Source organism: Microcaecilia unicolor, chromosome 1, assembly GCF_901765095.1.
Source record: "Microcaecilia unicolor chromosome 1, aMicUni1.1, whole genome shotgun sequence".
Lineage (NCBI taxonomy): Eukaryota > Metazoa > Chordata > Amphibia > Gymnophiona > Siphonopidae > Microcaecilia > Microcaecilia unicolor.
In genome coordinates, this window is record NC_044031.1 from 541,529,855 (window position 1) to 541,553,836 (window position 23,982).

At 46.4% G+C, this 23,982-nt stretch overlaps 1 protein-coding gene across 1 annotated transcript in view; it reads right to left on the reverse strand.

Annotated features, from left to right (window-relative positions):
* The window catches only part of CDH17 (cadherin 17), a 202,539-nt gene extending 180,437 nt beyond the window's left edge, over window positions 1–22,102 (reverse strand). Inside the window, exons 1-3 of the mRNA XM_030216653.1 lie at window positions 22,091–22,102; window positions 19,491–19,493; window positions 9,766–9,858 (exon numbers count right to left, since the gene is read on the reverse strand). The gene's annotated coding sequence lies outside the window, so the exon portion shown is untranslated. The remainder of the gene's footprint in view (window positions 1–9,765; window positions 9,859–19,490; window positions 19,494–22,090) is intronic.
* Window positions 22,103–23,982: the final 1,880 nt, after the last annotated feature.

Genomic DNA, 23,982 nt, shown 5'->3' on the forward strand with positions numbered 1-23,982 from the left:
CTCCTAACCCTTATTCACTTGTTCAGAACCCTTATGTTATCATCCTCACTTTAATATTCCCTTATCTCTTGTTTGTCCTGTTTGTCTGTCCTAATTAGATTGTAAGCTCTGTCGAGCAGGGACTGTCTCTTCATGTTCAAGTGTACAGTGCTGCGTACGTCTAGTAGCGCTATAGAAATGATAAGTAGTAGTCGTAGTATTGGGACACTGCAGAGCAAGCAGAAACCCGCAAGGGGGGGGGGGGGTCTAACTTGCAGAGTCACATGAATGTGGCAATATAGTGGTAACAGATGTTCAGAAAGACAGAACTGAATAATACCACAGGAAGATGACCAGGTATCTCAGAAAGTGTTTTGAGGAAGATGAAAAAAGGCAGGCCTAATGATGTAAAAAGACAATAATGACGGAAAAAGACAGGTCTAATGATGTAAAATGGCCTATATAATCTACTGTAATTACAGACTGTACTCAGGAGAGACAGAAACAGATAATACCTTTTAGTTGTATTGCTTGCTGTCCTCCCAATGAGAATTGCTGATTACAATCATTTCTTTTGTAAATGAATCATCTTTATGGCTGATTTCTCATAAATGAGAACTAATGATTGGACTTGTACTTGATAAATAAAATAGAGTTGTACTTCTCATCACAAATGATAGTCTGTAAATTGCACTAATTGTAAGTTGCTTGGTGGTTAAGAAATAAAAGTATCTAATTGCTTTCTCAATCGCAGCCTTGGGAGATTTATTCCTTTCCTATATATATTGGTATGAGAACTGCCATATTGGGAAGGATAAATACACCCTAAACAAAACAGTACTTATGTACTTATATCTCTCCTAATCCATCTCTGTTCCAAGCTGAAGAGCCTTAACCTCTTAGCCTTTCCTTATATGAAAGGAGTTCCATCCCCTTTATCATTTTGTTTGCTCTTCTTTGAACCATTTCTAATTCCACTATATCTTTTTTGAGATATGGCAACCAGAACTGAGCTCAATACTCAAGGTGCAGACGCACCATGGAGCGATTCAAAGGCATTATAGTATTTTCAGTCTTATTCACCATCCCTTTCCTAATAATTCCTAGCATCCTGTTTGCTTTTTTGGCTGCTGCTGCACACTGAGCAGGAGATTTCATCGTATTATCTACAACGACACCCAGATCTTTTTCTTGAGTGCTGACCCCCAAGGTGGACCCTAGCATCAGGTAACTATGATTCACTATTTTAAGACTTTGCAACCCTGTTGTTGAAGCACACTTTAGCAAACTTCAAAAAATAAACAAATATCGACAAATTGGGAAATCCACGCACAGGGTGGACCGGGGTTTTTGAGACCGATGATTAAAGAAGCTATGGTGATGTTCCTTTTTTGAAAAATTCCAGCAGTCTTGCTGTGTGTCATCTTTTCTGAGGTCTTTTCCCCCGTTTTTCCTATTTTTCCCTGCTGTATATGTATAGTGTGAACAGACTCGTTTCGGGATTATTGTTGTGGTACACAGGCTTGAAGCGAGTCCCCCTTTTTTTCTGTTACCAGGGTATATAACACAAATTTGTGTTAGTATTTGGCAAACATACAATCTGACATAAACATGCTGCCCTCCTAGTGGATCAGTGATGATAACAGACACTTTGCAGGTGAGGTAGCTTGCAGGAGGTGGCCGAGTGGTTAGAACAGTAGCCTGATCTTTGCGAGGTAGTGAGTGAGTTCAAATTCCTTTACTGGTTCCCGCTACCCTGAGCTGCTTCTATTTTGCACTTCCCTCCTCAGAGGCCCAAAAAACAACAAGGCAGACTCCAAAGTGGAAGACAAGAAAGCAGATCAGTAGTAGATATAAACAAACTTTTATAGTGGAGTTGCACACAAATATTTTGCCTGACACAGGCCATGTTTCACCCGGCAGGGCTGCGTCAGGGGCTATGTTGTGATCTTCACTATAAAATGCTTGTGAAAATATGTATGCTGTGCTCCAACAATTGGTATCAAAAGCAAACTGAACCATAGTAGGAAAAAAACAGCACAAGTTCTATACACATAACCGAGGCATGATATGAAATGACAGCATGCACACCAGCATCACAATGTCGCTGGAAAAACATAAACATAACTTGTACACAGTACTTTGTACACTTATGTCTCTGGGTAAAGAGACTTGAGAATTGTAAGAAGCAGCCAGGCCCTCCTATATCAGAAATAAGACCTCCTATTGCCTGATACAAGAAAACAGCATAGCTACATTTGGAGAAACAGCCTGGCCAGCACCACTGAGTCAGCAAACAAAAAGCTGAGCTATCACCTTCTCAAAGACATGTTTACCAATGTCCCTGTGTGCATGACATTGTGACGTCATTATATACTGATGTCACATCAGTGCAGATTGCTTTATATACAGTGTGTGGAAAACGGAAAATTGCAAATGTAGAGGTTATAATAAACCCATGGGAGGAAGGGGGACTGGAGGGAAGGGAGAGAAGTGCTGGACCCAAGGGAAGAAAGGGGACTAGAGGGAAGGGAGAGAGGTGCTGAGCATGTAGGAGGGAAGGAAAAGGAAGGGAAAGGAAAATGCCTAACCAAGGAGATGAAGGAAGAGGGGAACAAATACTGAACCCATAAGAGGGAGAAGGGAGAAAGAACAGGCAGGCAGAAGCTGGATGGAGTGGGGTCAGAGAGGAGACACACATTGGCATGGGGGAGGAAAAGAGGGGAGAAGCTGGACAGGGAAATATAGGGACACAGAGAAAGGGAGAAAGGCACAGAGATGGAAGAAGATGGATAGTGGACATGGAGAGAGAAAAAAATCCAAATGGACCTTGGTAAGCCAGTTAAGAGAAGAGAGAGAAGCAGAAACCAGAGCCTAAGACCAACATGATTTTGTGATTAGAATATGTCAGATTTTTAAATGTACATCCTGCCAGAGCTGGTGTTAGACATGACCGGGGCAGGGCCCAGGACAGAAGTTTGGGACGGGGCCACCAAAACTTACTACCAAGCTGCACATTCTTCAGCTTATGGCAGGCTTGGGGCTCACTCTGGCCAGGGGGCAAAGGGCAGCTGCCCTAGTTATACCCCCTTAATATCATCACTGGCATGTGCTAGTTTTATGTTTTGCACAGTGCAGGAAGAAATGCATCTTTTCTATTTCTCTGGTGTTGTACTACATGCAAGTCTGGCTTCTTGGTGTTTTGATTTAATTTATGTTTATGGTCACTTATTCTGTATTTAGCATTTGTGTTCTGTGTGGGTGACCAAGGTATTCTGTTAGCATGAATTTTCTATGTAGTATTTATTTATTTACTAGTAAAAAAGGCCTGTTTCTGACACAAATGAAACGGGCGCTAGCAAGGTTTTCCTCGGAGTGTGTATGTTTGAGAGAGTATATGTGACAGTGACTGTGAGAGAGAGAGAGAGAGAGAGTGAATGTGCGACTGTTTGTGTTTGACAGAGAGAGAGTGAGTCTGGGTGCGAGTGTGTCTGTGAGAGAGTGTGTGTGTGAGAATGAGAGTGTGTGCAAGTGCGTATGTGAGACACAGTGAGTGTGAGAGAGATAGAATGTGTTTCACACAGATACAATGTGTGTGAGAGAGTGTGTGTGAGACACAGACTCTCTGTGAGACCGAGTGTATGAGACCAAGAGAGTGTGTGAGTGACTGTGTGACACGTAGAGAGTGAATGTGATACAGTGTGAGACATAGAGTGTGTGAGAGACAGTGTGTGAGAGTGAGAGAGAGAAAGACACTGAGTGTGTGAGACAGAGAGTGTGTCTGTGTGTTTGTGTGTGACAGATACCCCCCCTCTGGTGTGAGGCCCCCCTCCCTCTCTCTCTCTCCCTCCCTCCCTCTCTCTCTGTTGTCAGGCCCTCCCTCCCTCCCTCTCTCCCTCTCTCTCTCTCTGGTGTCAGGCACCCCTCCCTTCCTCCCTCTCTCTCTCTCTCTCTGGTGCCGTGGAGAGTGAGTTGCGAGGGTGTACTTAGCTCCGTGTACGTGCATTGTTGTGGTGTCTCGCGTGGTGAGAGAATGAGCGCTGGACCTGTGGAGAGTGGCGCTGGTGGTGGGAAGAGTCTGCCTCAGTGCCGCATCAATCAGCTGATCAGCGCCGTGGAGAGCGAGTTGCAGGTGGGCAGCGAAAAAGGAGACCCCACGGAGAGGCAGCTGAGCGTTACTGTGCAGGACACTGAGCTCTGGCTATGCTTCAAGGAACTGACCAATCCTATTTAATAGAATGCACCTCCAACATTCTGAAGCCGAGAAACCTCTTGTGGTTGGTCACTTCTGCTTGTGACGAACCTGGCAGTACAGATGGATACAGAGAGCGTGGATGCTTCAGGCTTCACTTTCTCGGCTTCAGAATGTTGGAGGTGGTTTTTATTATATAGGATTTTTTATTGCATTTGTATCCCACATTTTCCCACCTCTTTGCAGGCTCAATGTGGCTTACATTACATCATGAATAGTGGAAGTACATAAGGAAATAGACATTTAGTACTACAAAGGATCTTGGGTAACATGATTATGATAAAGCATGATAGTAGTATAATGAGCAAATATCGTAAGGCAATTTTGGATATGTGTGTAGGAGTTCACATTTGTTGATCTTTGTGGTATATTGTATAGTAATTTGGCTTGTTCAGTTTTCTCAATAGATGTATTGATATTTTAGGGCCCTAAAGTACCATAGGTAGGATCCTTGTTTTGGATGTTAGTGTTGGCATGGTAGACTTTTTCTATGGTGAGTTTTATGGGGAAATGTCCTAGCTCTGCTCCCACTGTTGGGGGACCAGGGGGTTCAATGGATGGAGAATATTTGGGGGAAACATATGTGTGTTGGGGTACCATTGCTCAATGGGGGATGAAGAGTGCAGCCTCTCGTACTTCCCCTAACCCTCAACATGGCCTGTAGCCACTGAAGCCTGCACTGCTACCCTCATTGAAGTTATTGGGAGTGGGGTAGGGGTGGGGCAGGGTTGGGGCATTGGTGCATCAGATGGCAGATTTTTCTCTAGTGCCCACCCACCCAACCTGTTGGCCCACCCAAAAATTGCCTTCTGGCTACGCTACTGTGCTATTCATGATTCAGGTACAAAAAGGTGACCCCAGCCTTCTCCCCTCCCCCAACTTCCCTCTCCCCTACAGACTTCAATGTTAAGTATGGGCCTGCAGCATCTAAGGTCAAACCAATGCACAACCTGGTCTCTGGCATCACATCTGCCAGTGCCTCAACTGCCCAAATCCAATCATTATGTGGAGGAGCACAATAAAGACAAAGTGAGGGATGGGCATGGTAAAACCCAGACATTAGGTCCTAAAGGCAACAGTCCCAACAGCATATCCCACAAATTCCTGGGGAGAGAGGTAGAGACAAAGTGACGCCATCACTGCTTCTCCCTTTCCCTGCCCTGGCAGCAGCCACAGGAGGTTGCCCTACTGACTCTGCCACGGGGCTGGGTTGGAGGAGCTGGGAGTGGGGCACTGGGTCCAGTAGTTGGTGGCCCAGGTGAGGGTTTTGCTTGGGACACAGGGCCCAGAAATGCAGAGAAGCTGACTGGCAGCTTTGCTGCAGCTGGAGGAAGGTGGAGGCCAGGGTGTCATTCTAGGTCTTCATGTTGGATACCACAGAATATAGCAGATAGAGAAACCTCCTGGGCTCCCTGTCCCATCTCAGCTGCCAGTTCAAGCTGCACACAAGCCTGAACCTGTGTGAGCCTGCGAGCTCTGCTTTCAATTATCTGCCTTCCCACTGCCACAACTGGATCATCGGCATCTGCCTGCTGAGGGTGGGCCAGATGTTATTGCTGACATACGGAGGCAATACAGTTTTCCAGCATCTCTGCTGGCTCCCCCTCTTCCTCCTTCCCTCTTTCTTCTCCTCCTCTGGTTGAACCCCTGATGTCATCATCTCCCTCCAGCTCTAGAAAATTGATGTGAAGCCAGGTCTTCTGATCAGACCAGTGCCCCTGGTTGTGAATCCCACCTACATGAGCACCCCATCCCAGGTTGAATTAATCTATGGACAATTTTTTTCTAGGGAAGAATTTTTAACTAAAGTCCCAGAGTCAAACTGCTCTGAACTGTCCAACAGATCAGCGACTGTGCTAGCTCAGGGGTGACCAAGATGACATGTCAGATTCCCCATGGCTTGACACCCCTGAGAAACTAGAGTCCACTGGGCACCTGCAAATGGAGGCTTACCATGGGTGGGGGTTGCATATGAACTGTGGAGGAGGCCATGAACATGTGACCTAACAACCTCAATATCTGCTGAGCTGTGACCTGATGGCTGTGCTGAACCTGAAGGGTGATACAAATGAAACATGTAGGCAGATAAGGACCATATGGCCTATCCAGTCTGCCCATCCATGTCATCTACTCTTCCTATCACACCCTTGGAGATCCTATGTACTTTCCCAAGCTCTTTTGAATTCAGATATTGTTTTAATCTCCACCATTTCCACCAGGAGGCTGTTTCATAAATTCACTGCCCTTTCTGTGAAGTAGTATTTCCTCAGGTTACCTCTGAGTCTATCCCCTTTCCCCTTTATCTTATGCCCCTTGTCCTCTTTTTTCTGGAGCCATATGGTAACCCTACGTGTCTGGGAAATAATAAAATGCACAGGGAAAGGCATAACCAATAGTTAAAATGAGGTAATAAAGAGGGGCATAATCAAAAGGGACGCCCAAGTTTTGATGAGTACGTCCTCGCAAAACATCCCAGTGGAGGGGCGGGGAAACCTGTATTATCCAAACAAGATGGACGTCCATCTTTTGTTTGATAATACAGTCGGGGATGCCCAAATCCTGAAATTTAGGTCATCCTTAGAGATGGTCGTCCCTAGATTTGGTCGTTTCTGATTTTCGGCGATAATGGAAACTGAGGACGCCCATCTCAGAAACGACCAAATGCAAGCCCTGTGTTCATGGGAGGAGCAAGCATTTGTAGTGCACTGGTCCCCCTGACATGCCAGGACACCAACCGGGCACCCTAGGGGGCACTGCAGTGGACTTCATAAATTGCTCCCAGGTACATAGCTCCCTTACCTTGTATGCTGAGCCCCCCAAATCCCCCCAAAACCCACTACCCACAACTGTACACCACTGCCATAGCTCTTACAGTTGAAGGGGGGGCACCTAGATGTGGGTACAGTGGGCTTGTGGTGGGTTTTGGAGAGCTCACATTTACCACCACAAGTGTAACAGGTAGGGGAGATGGGCCTGGGTCCGCCTGCCTGAAGTGCACTGCACCCACTAAAACTGCTCCAGGGACCTGCATACTGCTGTGATGGACCTGAGTGTGACATTTGAGGCTGGCATAGAGGCTGGCAAAAAATATTTTTAAAGATTTTTTTTAGGGTGGGAGGGGGTTAGTGACCACTGGGGGAGTAACAGGAGGTCATCCCTCATTCTCTCTTTTGGTCATCTGGTCAGTTCGGGCACCTTTTTGTGCCTTGGTCGTAAAAAAAACAGGACCAGGTAAAGTTGTCCAAGTGCTCGTCAGGGACGCCCTTTTTTTTCCATTATGGGTCAAGGACATCCATGTGTTAGGCACGCCCAAGTCCCGCCTTTGTTACGCCTCCGACACGCCCCCGTGAACTTTGGTCATCCCCGTGACGGAAAGCAGTTGGGGACGCCCAAAATCGGCTTTTGATTATACCGATTTGGGCAACACTGTGAGAAGAACGCCCATCTTCCGATTTGTGTCGAAAGATGGGCGTCCTTCTCTTTCGAAAATTAGCCTGATAGCCTCTATGCTGCTTATTAGTGAGACCTCATGTAGGGAACTGTGTTCAGTTCTGGAAGCTGTATCTCTAAAATGATATATATTGGAAGTAGGATATGGAAAAATCAGTCATGGCATACAGGGCAGCATGGAATTTGTTTACAAAGAAGAAAAGAGGAAACAGATATCAATGGTGTCATAGAGGCCTTACAATCCTTATATACTATCAGATTCTGTGTTCCTATGACCTTTTGCTGATAAAGGGAACATAATTCTTGAAAGCTGGTCACAAATGCATTAAATTAGTCTAATCAGCTTGTTTTCTGAGCTTTATTTTTATGCGTCAAATGAGCCCAAACTCCATTCTTACTTAACTTTCAAACACATTTACTAGTCATTCTATTCCATCCAAACCCAAAGAATTCTCACCCCTATCATTGCCACCAGTTCCTCTCAGTTAAGGATTACAGAATACTGGTTCCTACGATTCCCAAAAGTCCCAACCTGCTCCCAAAAGTCCTACATTTCATTCAAATGGAATTTAAGCATCAATACAATAGCTGTTCAAAATCCAACATTGTTTTTTTTCCCTAATTAACAAGTAATATTTATTTTATTTATTGTACTCGATATACTGCCCTTCAGATAAAAACAAATCAAAGTGATTAACATGATTCAAATGATATGTCTAAATAGGTTCAATAAATAAAATATACAAGCTAAATTAATAGTAAATTAGTAAACATAAAAAAACAGTTAAATACAAAAGTAACGGGAGGGGGGTTCAATCTGTCTATTGAATATGCAAAAATAACATGAAACCATACAAAATAAGAAGATAAGTATAAACAGAATGCATACAGCAGAAAAATAAAATATCACAGATTAGAAGAATTACATTACATTGTGTTGCTTACATCCCGCAGATGCCCACAAAAGAATTCAGTATTCAAAATGGCTTACAAACAGCCAGGTATTCCTAGGAATTAACAGTTTTCCATTTAATTAAGATTAAAACTACTACTACTACTATTACTACTTATCATTTCTATAGTGCTACTAGACATACTTTAGACATCACAAATTTATGAAATATGAAGGCGTTCAACAGATAATTAGGAAGTATCTTATTCAGCTTCTAACTGAATAGTTACTACTACTACTAATCATTTCTATAGCACTACTAGATGTCTACACCTTATATGCAGGTACTTTTCTCTGTCCCTAGTAGGCTCACAGTCTAATGCCTATGTTTACTAAGGTGCACTATGGGCGCATTAGCATTTTTAATGTGCATAAGTGGTTTGCACGCATTAAACACTAACGCGCCCATAGAAATGTATAGGCACGTTAGCGTTTAACGTGCCTTAAGTTTAAAGGTGCGTTAGAAATGCTAATGCACCTTAGTAATACCCCTAAGTGTTTTTGTACCTGGGACAATGGAAGGTTAAGTGACTTGCCCAGGGTCACAAAGAGCTACAATTGGAATTGAACCCAGTTCCCCAGGATCTCAGCTTACTTCAATAACCATTAGGCTACTCCTAGAATAAGATGCTATAAAGTAGGGGCTAAAGAAGTGAAAGCAATATGATGGATATTCATCAGAATGTCTTATTGGGGCAGGAGCAGACAGATAAGAATGCCTGCTGAGATGAACAAACTAGCCAAAATGACGAAGAGCACATCAATTAGTCTGCAAGGGAGTTATAGGTAGCCAATGTGGCTTTTTCCAGAATTAGTGTGAAGTGGTCATTTGATTTCACTCATTAAAAATTCCAGGACCGCCCCCCCCCCCATGTCCCAATGTGCCTTTTCCAACTATGCATCTTTCCTTCTTTCTTTCCACAGTGTGTATATATTTAGAGAAAAAAATTGTAATCTGCCTATATCTTAGAACTGCTTCAAATTAATAATTTTTTAAAAAATTTTTAATTTTTTGTGGATCTGTGTTCAGTTTTCCCCCATGTTGTTGTTTTTTTTTTCTTTTCTAATCAGGCTGAAATCCACCTAGTTTGAGTTTTATCTCAAAAGGTTTGTAAACCTCAATATCACTTACCTCTCTGCTTGTTTCCATCATGCCTCATTCCCCTTACTGTTTCATCCCCCTTTTTCTTTCTCTTCCTCTCAAACCTTCTGATGGCAAGATGTCCTGAAAACCATTTGTGACTTCAATGTGATGTCATGACAGTGCAAAAGGGTGCATAGTTAGTGTTTCCATGGTGATTAAACCCATGAATTTCCTGATTTTTTAAGGTTTATGTCAGAATCATAGCATTATTGTAGCACAGAGGTTCTCAACCCACTCTTTGGGACACCTAGCCAGTCAGGTTTTCAGGATATGCACAGGAGATAGATTTGCATAGAATGGAGGTAGTACATGCAAATCTATCTCCTGCATATTCATTGTGGATATCCTGAAAACTCGATTGGCTAGATGTGGTCCAAAGACTTGGTTGAGAACATCTGCTTTATCGGTGGTTAATAAATAAACTTCCAAATGCTCTCTGAATTATTTTCTTTCATCAGGGCTGTTTCCTATCGATACAGCATGATATTAACCACAAATGTCATTGTTAGTTCAGATTTGCTCCAGTAATAGGAACATGTGCTTGACATATCAGTCCAGCAGTTCCTTTAGTCAGCACAAGAAGAGCACAGTTAGGTGAAAGGAGATTATGAGTGCAATATGCAGCTGCCCATCCCCTGCACATAGATAAACAGATGACTTATCTATTCATCCTTATGCCTCATATTCAGCAACCCTTTCCATTTGAGTGGTATCACTAACATGGATAAGTTAACTGCATGAGTTAAATCCTACTAAACAGACAAAGGGGTCCTTTTACTAAGGTGCACTAATAGATTTAGCGCATGCTAAATGATAAGACGCTCATTATATTCCTATTGGTGTCATATCAAGCGTGCACTAATTGTTAGTGTGCACTAAATCTGTTAGCGCGCCTTAGTAAAAGGACCCAAAAGTTCCACAGACAGTGGAATAATTAGTGAATAATTTTTGGCACATTCTTGGATTGCCCCTTGCCCCTCCTTTTCTAATGCATCTAAATTTTGGTCCGATATTGAATTTTCCAGTCAAAACTTACCTGTTATCCACCCCCGAATTTTTGAAGCAAAGACCTTATGCAGTTAATGCCAGATGATATCGAGCTCTTTGATTGTTGTTCCATAGTAATACTCTAGTCCCTCTCTTCCCTCTCAAAACTGCCTCCTTTTTCTACCACTTGTCTTCCCAGACCTATCCTGTTATCCCACAGGCTTTCAGGCCATTCATGATTTTATCTATTTCTATTTTACTCATACCTTTTCAGAAGTAGGTTACGGCAAGTTACATTTAGATACACTAAATATTTCCCTATCCACTTAAAATTTAAGGGGTCAATATTCAAAGCAATTTAAAAAGCCAGGAGAAGTTCCTGGCTGTTTAAATCATTTGGTCAGGGCTATCCAAGGATATTCAATGGCACCAGATAGTGCTGCTGAATTTCCCACTACACCTATGTCAAAGCTGCTAATTTGTGGGTGGTCTAGGGGCAGAGTGCAAATTTAGCACATTAGTGACAATTTTCAGTCCAGCAATAGGCTATGTAATCACATAAAGTTAGGACTGCAGAAGAGCTTTCCTAACCTTGGCCCTCTTTTAATAAACTATGCTAGCAATTCCCGGCATGGCAAATACCGCAACCCATTCATTCATTCATTTCTGCTTGAATTCCTTTTTATTTTTAAGCACACATTTCTCACCTGATTGTGTAAGAAAAGTTTCATGATATGTGAACCTTAGTTTATTACTATATGTTTTGCTTTTTTAACCCAAAATCTATGAAACATATAGTAGGATGTTTGTGTGTCAGTAAATGTTCTATTTTTTATATTAGTCACATTTTTTTCTATTAGTTAAATTTTTTATATTGTATGTATCCTATACTATTTGTTCATATATTTTTATAATTCAATTAGTTTTCATGTTTTATTTATTACTGTATTTATGTTTCAGGTCCAACACTCAGTACCGAAACAGGGTGCCGTGTCGGGTATAGCATGCAATTGAAGTGTTTCATTGTTTCTGGTCCTTTTCAAGCCATCTCCACTTTCCCACTGTTGTTTGTCTTGCTAGCCTGCTTGTAATCGAACGAAAAAAACGCCCAAGTTCCGACCTAAATCGGGAGATGGACGTTTATCTCACAAAAACGAGTAAATCCATATAATGGAAACCACTGTTTCAGTGCGTCCGTGTCGCTCGTACGTTCACGTAAAAACGTCCAAATAAGAGGCGTGTCGGGGGCGTGTTAGGGGCGGTGATACGACGTGGACGGGTACAACGTATAACGAATAGCGAAATGGCTCTGGTTGAGCGGGAAGATGGGCGTAATATGATGGACCCGAAATAAAAGCGACCAGAGCAAGGGGGAAAGCGTCTTTAGACCCATTAGCGATTGTGTGTAGTTGGAGAGTGGCGATATTGTTGGTGGAAGAGCTGAAGTGGTGGTTGCAGAGAGAAAGCCGAGCGTGTTGAGTACCTGTGACGGTCGTCTGTGTGCCCTGCCTCTTTTTGTGTCATACCCTTTCACCGTTCCTTACTCCTACTCCTTTGCTCCATCGCCCCCTTCCCCTCCCCCTATCCCTCCCCATTCACTCCTCCCACGTGTATACTCTATTCCCTGACCTCCGTTTGTCTCTGTGTTCCTGTACTGTTTGGCGAGTGAGTGGCCAGAGGGCGTGGTGGCTGGAAGTGAAAGATCTGTGTGTGGTGCTGTTTGACTACTAGTCCTAATACTTGCACTGGTGGTGGGGATATGGATGCACTTAATGCACTTGTGGCATGCATGCTACACGAAGAGGCCACCTACCGCAGGAGGTATTCACGGCCCCGAGTGTTTAGGCCCCGCACCACCTTCCTACAACTCACTGACCAGCAGTGTCTAACAAGGTTCAGGTTTGATAGGGCCACCATTCGTCAGCTGTGTGAGCAGCTGAAACCCCTCCTTCAGCCCCAGACACGTAGGAATAACCCCATCCCTGCCCACCTCAAAATCACTTCCGCTCTCTCTGTCCTGGCCACTGGCAGTTTTCAATCCGTATTAGCTGCTAACACAGGCCTCACCCAGGCTTCTATTTCACACTGTCTCACCCAGTTCCTGGATGCCTTTATCACTCACACCTCACACTACATCACTTTCCCCACCACCCCCCAGGCCCTGCACAACAACATGGCCGCCTTCTATGCTGTTGCTAGATTCCCCTCGGTCATCGGTGTGATAGACTGCACACACGTAGCCCTCAGACCCCCCCGGCCACACGAAGCCACCTACAGAAATAGGAAGGCATTTCATTCTATGAACATGCAAGTTGTATGTGATGCCCAGGGGGAGATATTAGACGTGTGTGCCAGGTACCCCGGCTCCAGCCACGATGCCTACATCCTACAGCACTCGGGCATCTTCCGCAGGTTCGAGCGAGGAGAGTTCATTCGTGGATGGCTACTAGGTAAGTGCAACATGCATGTACCACCCATACTAGACCTCCTCCACTGGGCAACCCTCCGCCCTGGCTTCCTCCACCACAACCCACTATCCAAATCCCCCCGCCCCCCCTGTACCTGCTCCAAGCGATACACACTCATCTATCTCATTCTGCTTTTGTGCAAAGGTGACCGAGGCTACCCGCAGAGGACATGGCTCATGACCCCCCTGATCCACCCACAACCAGGGCCAGAAGAAACCTACAACAGGAGACATCGCAGCACCCGGGGGATCATTGAGCACACCTTTGGTTTATTGAAAAACCGCTTCCGCTGTCTGGACCGGTCTGGAGGAGAGCTGCTCTACAGTCCAGAAAAGGTGGCCAAGATCTTTGTGGCGTGCTGCATGTTACACAATTTGGCCCAGCGCAGAGGACAGCCTCTCCCAGAGGAGCCACAGCCACCACCAGAAGAGGCCCCAGATGAGCTGGAAGAGGAGCCCCCTCCACCCCCAGCCCACAGAGCAGAGCTCAATGCCTACCAGCTTGGCGTAAGAGCAAGACAAAGACTCATTGAAACAAGTTTTAGGTGAAAGTAAGTGAACATTTATTTTTTACATTAAGTGCATGTGTGTGTTCAACCCCACCACCACCACCACCCCCCTCCCACACCCACCCCCCTCCCACCAACCCTCACCCTACAGCATGTCCCATCATTTTCCCCTTCCCTTCCCCCGTCCCCTCCTACCCCTCCCACGCCCTTCCTTTGCAGCTGGTGCTGCACGGGAAGTCTCTTCACCCTCTTCTGAGCTGCTGCTCCCAGTGTCCTCCTCCCTATCCCCACGGCAGCCTGCGGCTTCGGCTGCACCGTGGAAATCGGGCCAGCTTGTTGGTTGTAGTGGTCTGGCCACAGGACCCAGAATGGGAGCAGATTTGGTGGGTGCTGCAGGAGTGGGTGCGGAGGCTGAGGATCGCAACGCCCACCTCTTAGCTGGTGGTTGGTGGTGGTCAGTGGAGGAGGATGTTGATGGCAGGGGCTGCTCCAGCAGCACGGGGGCTGGAGTAGGTGCGGTGCCCTGAGGGCGCAGGTGTTGGATGCTCTGCTCCAGCCGTTTCAGTTGCTGGAGCACCTCCTGGTGGCCTTCACGTTGCGCCTGGAGGAGTTCCTGGTGAGCTCGCTGCTGTGCCTCCAGTGCTTGGCGCTGCAGCTCCAGTTTCTGCTGCCGGTACTCCTCCAAGCGCACGTTGTGGTGGAGTAGTTCCGTGGCCAGCCGCAGGAGTTGCCTCCTTTGGCCGGATGGCCTCTGGCGGGGAGCTGGGCCCTCCTCCTCCTCACCAAAGTCCTCCGGTGCTGGAGGTGCGGCCTCTGCTGGTGCTGCAGGTGGTGGTGGTGGTGGCAGAGGCTGGACAGCTGGTGCTGCAGGTGGTGGTGGTGGTGGTGGTGGCAGAGGCTGGACAGCTGGTGCAGGTGGTGGTGGAGGCAGAGGCTGGACAGCTGGTGCAGGTGGTGGTGGACGCAGAGGCTGCACAGCTGGTGCAGGTGGTGGAGGCTGGACTGCTGGTGCTGCAGGCTGTGGAGGTTGAGGCTGGACTGCTGGTGTAGGGCGTTGGCCTTGCAGGCCACTAGGGCCAGCCTCCTCTGAGTCATCACCTGTATAGCACAAGAGTGAGGAATAGTGTTGGTGCAAATAACCCACTTTTGTCTTTCAGCATTCATATACATTGGCATGTCTCCCAACCTGATGACCCAGCAAAGAGATGGTGAGGAGGAATGGAATTGACACGGGTGCGAAAGAGAGAGCCCCACAGGCAGCTGGGTAGAGGTGGTGGATGAGCAGCCAAGAGAAGGACACCACTCACAACGTTGTGGACAAGCTGTTAGTTGTATAATTGTTAAATTGAACAACATTGCAGCATGTGTTGTGTTACTACTGACTTGCTAAACTGCATAGAACTGCTTTATGACCCCCATTACAGGCTCCTTCAGTTGAATGCATGTGGCCCACACTCAGTAGAGCACAGAGGTCACAGGAGGAACTAGGCACAGTTTGTTAATGGGAAAATAGGATGGAGTAGTAGGGAAGGACGGCCCCCAAAGTTCTGCCACAGTAGTAACCTACACACACCCATAGGAGCCAACTGGAAAGTAGTATTGGGGGTGCTAAGCCCAGTGACCAACACTCCTCCCTGCACAGCTACATGATCTTTCCTCAATATTGGGGGTGCTCACACACACACACAGCACCCACCCTGTCTGCTTGCTCCTATAACACACATGACCACTACCACTACTCAAATAGAGCTTACAATTCAATAAATATGGCCACACAGGACAAGTAAGAGGAAACCCAATGACAACGGTAGGGATAGGGAGTAAGGGTAGAGAGCTAGTGAGTAGGGGTTACCAGGTCACAACAGCATCATAAAGGTGGCCTGTTAATATACATAAAGACAGGCCAGAGATACTCCCCCCCCCCACCTCCCTCCTCCTGCCCCCCACTCCTCACCTCCCTCCCCCTGACCCCAACTTCTATAACACAAGTGTACTGCAGCACAACAGATACCCCAACTGCATAATGAAACACCTACCTGAGTCCTCAGCCTGGCCCGAGGTGTCCAGGGAGCCAATCCCATGGATGCCCTCCTGGGGTAGGAGGGAGTGCACCATCAGCTCCATGGGCGTGAGGTTGGCAGTGTCATTGCCTGGGGGATTGGCCCCCGCCTTCCTCCGAACATCCCTCCTCAGCTTCCGCCACTTCCTCTTGCAATCCTCCACGTCTCTCCCAGCATGGAAGACAGCATTCAGGCTGTCCCGTACTGCCTCCCATTCGCGCTGCTTTGTTGTTGCAGCCAGCCTCTGCCCTGTGGGAGCAAACAGACTCCGGTGCCGCTGTACTATTTCTTGGACCAGGAGCTCCACCTCTGCTTCAATAAAATTACCCTTCCGGGTCGGCGGCATGCGTGGTGGCATTGTACCAATGGGGTTATCGAAAATACGGAGTGGGTGTTTATATAGGCGCCAAGAACGCCCATTGAGACGGGGGAATAGGCGTTTCTGATATGGGCGTTTGTTGTTCAATTATACACACAATTCCTAAGCGTGCCCAGCTCAGATAGCGATTAGGAACACATGGTTTCGATTATGAGTAGATAAGTATGGGTGTTTCCACCTGCCTTCCCTTTCTTCATTGCCATTTTACCTGCCATTTCCTGCACTGAAACCTTGCCGGTTGTTCGTAATAATCATTTACAGGGTTTTACCCTCACATATGAAGGTATGTGTTTAGCAATGTATGCTTGGGTACACCTGTGTATTTAGGGGGGGGGGGGAATATTATTGGCCCTCAGCCACCACGCCTTCCGTTTCCTCTCTTCCACATCCCCTGATGCTCCCTTCCTTTCTCCCATTCTCTCTGCCTGGTTGTAGCAGGCAGTGTGTGGGGGCCAAGAATTTAGTACAGTCGGCCCAAATCGAGCACCCCTCGGTAAGGGTCATTTCAATCAGGGAGATGTGCAGCTAATGTTCCAGAAGATAAAAGGCGCACTACACAGTCTTGAAACAGACGTTCATGGTAAGCTCTCATTTGTCTGACACCTCTTCTCTTTGTGCTCATAGTCAAGGAGTGTGCATTCACTGTATGTATGTAGTCTGGAGACAGATGTTAGGTAGCTCTCTTTTCACCAGGTTCCTGTGCACTGTACTGTGGGGTTGGCAGGTCCTCAGTGGTGTGGGCCAGCTGTTGGAGGTGCTGTATTGATTCCCGGTAGGTTCCATCTTCCTTGTTTATGTGGTATACCCCAGTCCCCATTTATGAAGTGGCCACCCATTCTCAAGGTCCATAGGCGGGGGAGGGGAGAATGATGAATGCAATGGATGTGTATAGCACATTATGGAACACCTTCCTAAATTGCTCCATAGGTAGTAGGGAACATGCACATTACATTGTTTTTAATCGGTAGCCTGGACAAAATGATCGAGGTGGCTACAGGTAGTGCCACTGAGGCCTAAGACGTGGTGGTGAGGGAGAGGGGTGTGTGTACAGGTACCAACCCAAAGTAACTGGTGGTGGCTAAAGCCTGGTGGCTGCTGTGGCCTAGTGGTTAGAGCATCAGCCTTATAATCATAAGGTTGCTGGTTCAAATCCCATCTAAGGCAAGTCACTTCAGGGACAAAGTTTGACACAAACCCAGAATACTTGAATGTAACACACCTTGATCGATGTGATCACAGCTGCAAATAATGAGCACCATTTTTATTTGTGCCCTTCTCTAACACAAGTATTACATTGCAACTGTGATGAAGTAACCATCCATCTATTGGGTTTCCCATTGTTTCCCTTTTGCTCCTCAGCATTATATACCATAGCTGATGTATTCAATGTGAAAATATGAGCCAGCTGTTTGTAGGTCCTTCTTGGGCCCCCCCCCCCCCCCCCCCCCACCAATGTGGCTTGTGGGTAAGGATATGTGTCCATCAGACAGCAAACACTGTGTATGTGGTACCTGGAGTTATGTGGAAGTGTGTACCTGGCAGATCACACGTGGTACACTATTAATCTCTTCACACGTGGTACACTATTAATCTCTTATTGATGGCACTCTGTATTGTGGGTCAGTATGGTGGAGGGGAGGGAGGGAGGGAGAGAGAGATGCTGGCTGGCCATTTTTATTCATGAACACAAATATCCATCCAGCCTCCCCGGCCCAACCCCCCTGCACATATGGCCATGCAGGTTGGAATGAACAGGTGGCGTTCTGTATGGCCAACATTCTCAGACATACATCACCTTCTCATTCACACAGCACATTTAATGCTATGCATATTGCTGCCTCCTTCCTCTCAACTCAACAGCACCATTTGGTGATATGTAATGCACAAGGGAGACAAACACACACACACACCCTGATAGTTATAGTGTAAGAGAAACATTTATTTCCCCCCCACCCCCACCCCTACAAAATAACCCCCAACAATGCCCTCCTCCCCCCCACAACTCCCCACACAACCCCAACAATTCTCTCCCCCCCCCCCACAGAACCCCCAACATTTCCCTCCCCCCACACACACAACCCCAACAATTCCCTCTCCCCCCCCACAGAACCCCCAACATTTCCCTCCCCCCACACACACAACCCCAACAATTCCCTCCCCCACCCACTCCCCACACCCCCAACAGGCCCCCCCCTATTTAAATTAAGGGCGGCCACGCCCTCTGAGCAAGGCCTTCTGTAGCAGGGCAATGAGCAGGCCCAGCAGTACCCTTAGTGGGCCCTGGAGCTGCTCATTGCCCTGCCGTAGGGCTCTCACCTCCTGCAGCAGCTGGTGCTGGCCAACTAGAAGCTGCTGCTGGCCATCTACCAGCTGCTGCAGGAGCCGCACCACTGTTGCAGGGCCAAAGGCTGGAGGTGGGCCAGGGGACATTGAAGATGATGGCCCAGGAGATGGAGGTGGGCCAGGCGATGGTGCTGGCTGAGGCGATGGAGGTGCCTCAGGGGATGGAGATGGCTGAGGGGAGGGAGATGCCTCATATGGAGGTACAGGTGGGGAGGGGTCCTGATGTATGTCCTCATCCTCATCAATGATGAGGACCCCCTCCTCCGAGTCCGAGTCCTCCTCCTCCTGGTGGCCCGCCTCCTGGCCTGGCTGCTCCTCCTCCTCCTCATCCAGGTGCCCCTCCTCTTGCTGTTCCTCCTCCTCCTGCTCCTCCTGCTCCTGCTCCTCCTCCTGGAGGTGGTGGCCCTCCTCATCTTCCCGCTCGGCTTCCTGCTGGTGGAGCCCTGTGTATGTAAAAGGAGTGTGATTGAGATCAGTGCATACAACATGGCTTGCATAGTGCAGTAGCTGGGTGGCGTGAGGCAGGGGATGGGGCAGGGTGTGGTAAGGCGTAGCCTATGCCCATGGGGAATGAGCTGCATCAGATGACATGACACAGAACCCTGGACCCTCCTCTGACACACACCACGCAGGACATGTTGCCATACCAAATTCATTGCTGACCAGCATGTTTGCATTGTGAGATGCAACGAGGGGTTGATGGGCAGTTGTTGTAGGAGTTATTGGGGGGGGGCAGTGGGAAGGGTGTTGAGCACAAATCTTTTATGTGAGTTAGGCCATAACATGCAGTAAAAGTAGGGCCTCAGGCAGCTGTACCAGGACACACTAATCAGCCACCACAGTAAGGGGAATAGTAAAGTGTGGCATATCATGTCATTCATCTCTGGGGGATGGTCGGACGTTGCAGGCACGCTCATGGGAGAACCCCTGCAACCTGCATCCTTGATCTGGGACAGATATGTTATTACTTACTAGGTGGCTATTAGGCACATGGGAATTGATATTGTACAACACATTTGCATTATTCATGAAATGTATGTAGTAATCTGTACAGGTGTCCTGTTTTTGAATACTTACGGCGAGCCCTGAGGTGCCTTCGCACCGCCCGGATGAGATCGGGCCTCTCCCGCCTCACACGGCGGAACCGCCTCCTGAGGGACTCGAGGTCCCGGTGGACTCCAAAGCGTCTGTAAGATATAAGTTTGTAGAGCAGGGGTCAGGGGGGTTGGTCCTTTTTGTCCTCTGCACACATTCATTTGCTATTCACATACCAGTGAGAGAGGGTCTACAGTGTTGGGGGGGGGGCCACCTCCATTGGTAGTGAATCATAGGAGCCACCTTTTTAACATTTTGGGGGGGTGGAACCCCCAGTGGAGATGACCCCTCCCTCCATACATATTTGATATTGGGGGTGGGGTGGTCAAGCACCCACAGCAGCCACCGAGTTGGTTCCTATGCAGATGATGCCAGAGAGGTGGGCATGAGGCCAGACAGTACCGTTTGTATACATTATAATGTATGCTTGTTAAACTACTTTATATGTGTTATCATGACCATGTTATAAAGTATGGTATAGGTTTCATTGGTCTCATGCTTCCACTATTCGGATGCGTTGTAACCCACTGGCTGCAAAGAGGGGTTGGAAAATGTGCCCTTCACATAACTAACAAAATTGTCACATAACACTAATAGAATAGTCACATACCTAACCTAACGAAATACATTTTTGTAGGGATGTGGGAATGGTGGTCGTTTCAATAACATACAAATTATTAGTGATTGTGCATGTTCCTATATTACTCATGATCCTTGCATGGACACTCCAGTTACTGCTGGTAACATTGATGACGGAGCTGTTATATGTGTAGGTACAGGAGGGGAGGGGGGTTGGGCCATAACCTTACCTTTCTAGCCTGTCCCGGATGCGGGACCAGGCTCGCATGGCCTGCAGCCTGGGGGGCAGGTGGTGGTGCTGTACAAAAAGGCAATGGCGGTGCCTTAGGCACAGCCGGACGAGCAGCAAGCTCTCCTGTTCTCCAAAATTCGGCTCTCGCCGTTGTGCCATTTTTCCACGTGTTGGAAAAGAAGTGCCTTATATAGACGACCTTGCGTGAGGGACGTCGTTTCATGCACAGCTCCATATATGGATGACTATTCCATATATGGCCCCTATCAGCACGTGGACGCCCTCGTAAGCATAGACGTCTTTGACGTGCACATGCCTGCACGTGTGTGGAACGTGCCTTATATAGATGAGTATGACGCACCCCACCCGACCCTTTTCACATATACACAATATGCATATAGCTGCATGTTCAGTAGGTGTACAGTGCATGCAGATCCGCACATTCAGATGGGCACATATGATGAAAGTATGGGTGGAGCAGCATGATATGTCTGTAGTTGACACATATACGCGTTCCTCATATTTTCCCGTACCTGGATGGCCTGAACAACATGTACTGTACTTGCGATACACCTATGTACATTATTTTACACAGCACGTGATTTGGTCGTTTGCACCTGCAATAATCGACCGTGTTAGGGCGCCCAATTTAGTCACGCTTATGCGCTCGTCATTTGATTGTTTTCTTACAGGGATAATCGATTATCGAAAAACGCCCACACTATTTTCCCATTATACATGTCTATTTTTGGGCGTTTTCGTAAGAACGTCCTAATTCGTACTTGGACGATCTTTCCATTATGCCCCTCCAAGTCTTCCGTAGGATTCCTTTTGGTTTCTTCTTCTTTTTGTTGTTTAAAAACACCAAAGTAGAAAAACCCAGACCAGATGTATTCCACATATTAACAAAAGTGGAAAGAAGAGCAAACGACAGCCAGCGCATAGGAGCCGACTCTGTGGGTGCTTGAGCACCCCCAATATTGAGAAAATTCCTTGTATGTGTCCAAGGAAGGGTTATTTCCACTGGGCTTAGCACCCCCAATAATTTTGAAAAGTTGGCTCCTATGAGCCAGTGTAGTTAAAAAGTGAAGTGAAAGAGGCTGTTAGAGCCAAAAGAACATACTTCAAAGAATGGAAAAAGGATCCAAATGAAGAAAGTAAGAAACAAAATAAGCACTCTCAAGCTAGATGCAAAGCATTGATAAAGAAGGCTAAAAGAGAATATGAAGAAAAATTGCCGCAGAGACAAAAACATATAGTAACACATAAGTACATAAGCATTGCCATGCTGGGACAGACCAAGGGTCCATTGAGCCCAGCACCCTGTCTTGTGTCTTGGTTTTGGATCTTTTCAGAAATATCAGAAACAGAAAGCCTGTGAGGGAATCTGTGGGATTGTTAGATCATGAAGGAGCAAAAGGGGCACTCTGGGACAACAAGGCCATAGTGGAGAGATTGAATGACTTGCTTCCGTCTTTATGGAAGAAGATGTAAAAGATCTACCTGTACCAGAAATGGATTTCAAGAGTGATGATGCAGAGGAACTGAAAGAAATCTCAGTGAACCAGGAAGACATACTGAGCCAACTTAAAGAGTGATAAATCATTTGGACTGCATTGTATACACCCCACCCAGGGTACTGAAAGAACTCAATCGTGAAACTGCTGATCTGCTGTTAGTGATCTGTAACCTGTCGTTAAAATCATCTGTAGTACCTAAAGATTGGAGGGTGACCAATGTAGCACTGATCTTTAAAAAGGGATACAGGAGTGATCCATGAAATTACAGACCAGTAAGCCTGATGTCAGTGCCGGGTAAAATAGTGGAAACTATTATAAAGAATAAAATTACAGAACACATAGATGAGGGTGGTTTAATGGGACAGAGTCAGCATAGTTTCAGCCAAGCGAAGTCTTGCCTCACCAATTTTCCTTCATTTCTTTGAAGGTGTGAATAAACACGTGGCTAAAGATGAGCCAGTTTATGTAGTGTATCTAGATTTTCAGAAAGCTTTTGACAAAGTTCCCCATGAGAGAGTCATAGGATAGGAGGCAATGTTCTGTTGTGGATTAGAAATTGGTTATTGGGTGAATAGTGGAGTGCCACAGGGATCTGTACTGGGACTGATACTATTTAACATATTTATAAATGATCTGGAAATTGGAATGATGAATAGGTGATTAAATATGCAGATGACACAAAACTATTTAATGTTGATAAAATACATGCGGACTGTGAAACACTGCAGGAAGACCTTAGGAAACTGGAAGACTGGGTATCCATCCAAATAGCAGATGAAATTTAATGTTGACAAATGCAAAGTGATGCACATTGGGAAGAATAATATGAATCATAGTTACCTGATGCTGGGGTCCACCTTAGGAGTCACCACTCAAGAAAAGGATCTAGGTGTCATTGTAGAAAATAAGCTGAAATCTTCTGCCCAGTGTTCTGTGGCAGCAGCCAAAAACATGAACAGGATGCTAGGAATTATTAGGAAAGGGATGCAAAATAAGACCAAGAATATTACAATGCCGCTGTATCGCTCCATGGTTGACCTCACCTTGAGTATTGAGTTCAATTCTGGTCGCCGTATCTCAAAAAAGATAGCGGAATTATAAAATGTTCAAAGAAGAGTGGCCAAAATGATAAAGGGGATGGAACTCCTCTTGTATGAGGAAAGGCTAAAGAATTAGGGCTCTTCAGCTTGGAAAAGAGATAACTGAGGGGGGATATGACTGAGGTCTACAAAATCCTGAGTGGTGTTGAACGGATAAAAGTGAATCAATTTTTCACTCTTTCAAAAAGTACAAAGACCAAAGGATACTCAATGGAAGTACTTTTTAAACAAATAGGAAGAAATATTTTTTCATTCAAAGAATATTTATGCTCTGGAACTTGTTGCCGGAGGATGTGGTAACAGCGGTTAGTGTATCTGGGTTTTAAAAAGGTCTGGACAAGTTCCTGGAGGAAAAGTCCATAGTCTGTTACTAAGATGGACATGGGGAAAGTCACTGCTTCATCGGAATTAGTAGCATGGACTGTTGCTACTATTTGGGGGGCCCTTTTACTATGCCGTGTAGGCATCTATGCACGCCCAATGCACACCAATTTGGAGTTACTGCCCGGCTACCATGTGGTTCTTGTAGTAATTTCATTTTTTGTGCACATCCAATATGCATTTCCAAAAAATAATTTTTATTTTCTGGCGCGCTTCCACTACTTGTGCCAAGTGGCATTTGGCGCACATAGGTCACTACTGCCCAATTAGCACATGAGACCTTACCGCTAAATCAATAGTTGGCAGTAAGATCTCAGCCCCAAAATAAACATGTGCCAATTTTTATTTCGCTGTACGTCCATTTTCGGCAAAAATTTTAAAAAGGCATTTTTTGTAGGCGCGCTAAAAAATGGATCAGCATGCACCCAAAACACGTGCCTACACTACCACAGGCCATTTCTCAGCGCACCTTAGTAAAAGGACCCCTGGGTTTCTGACTGGTACTTGTGACCTGGATTGGCCGCTGATGGACTCAGGATACTGGGCTAGATGG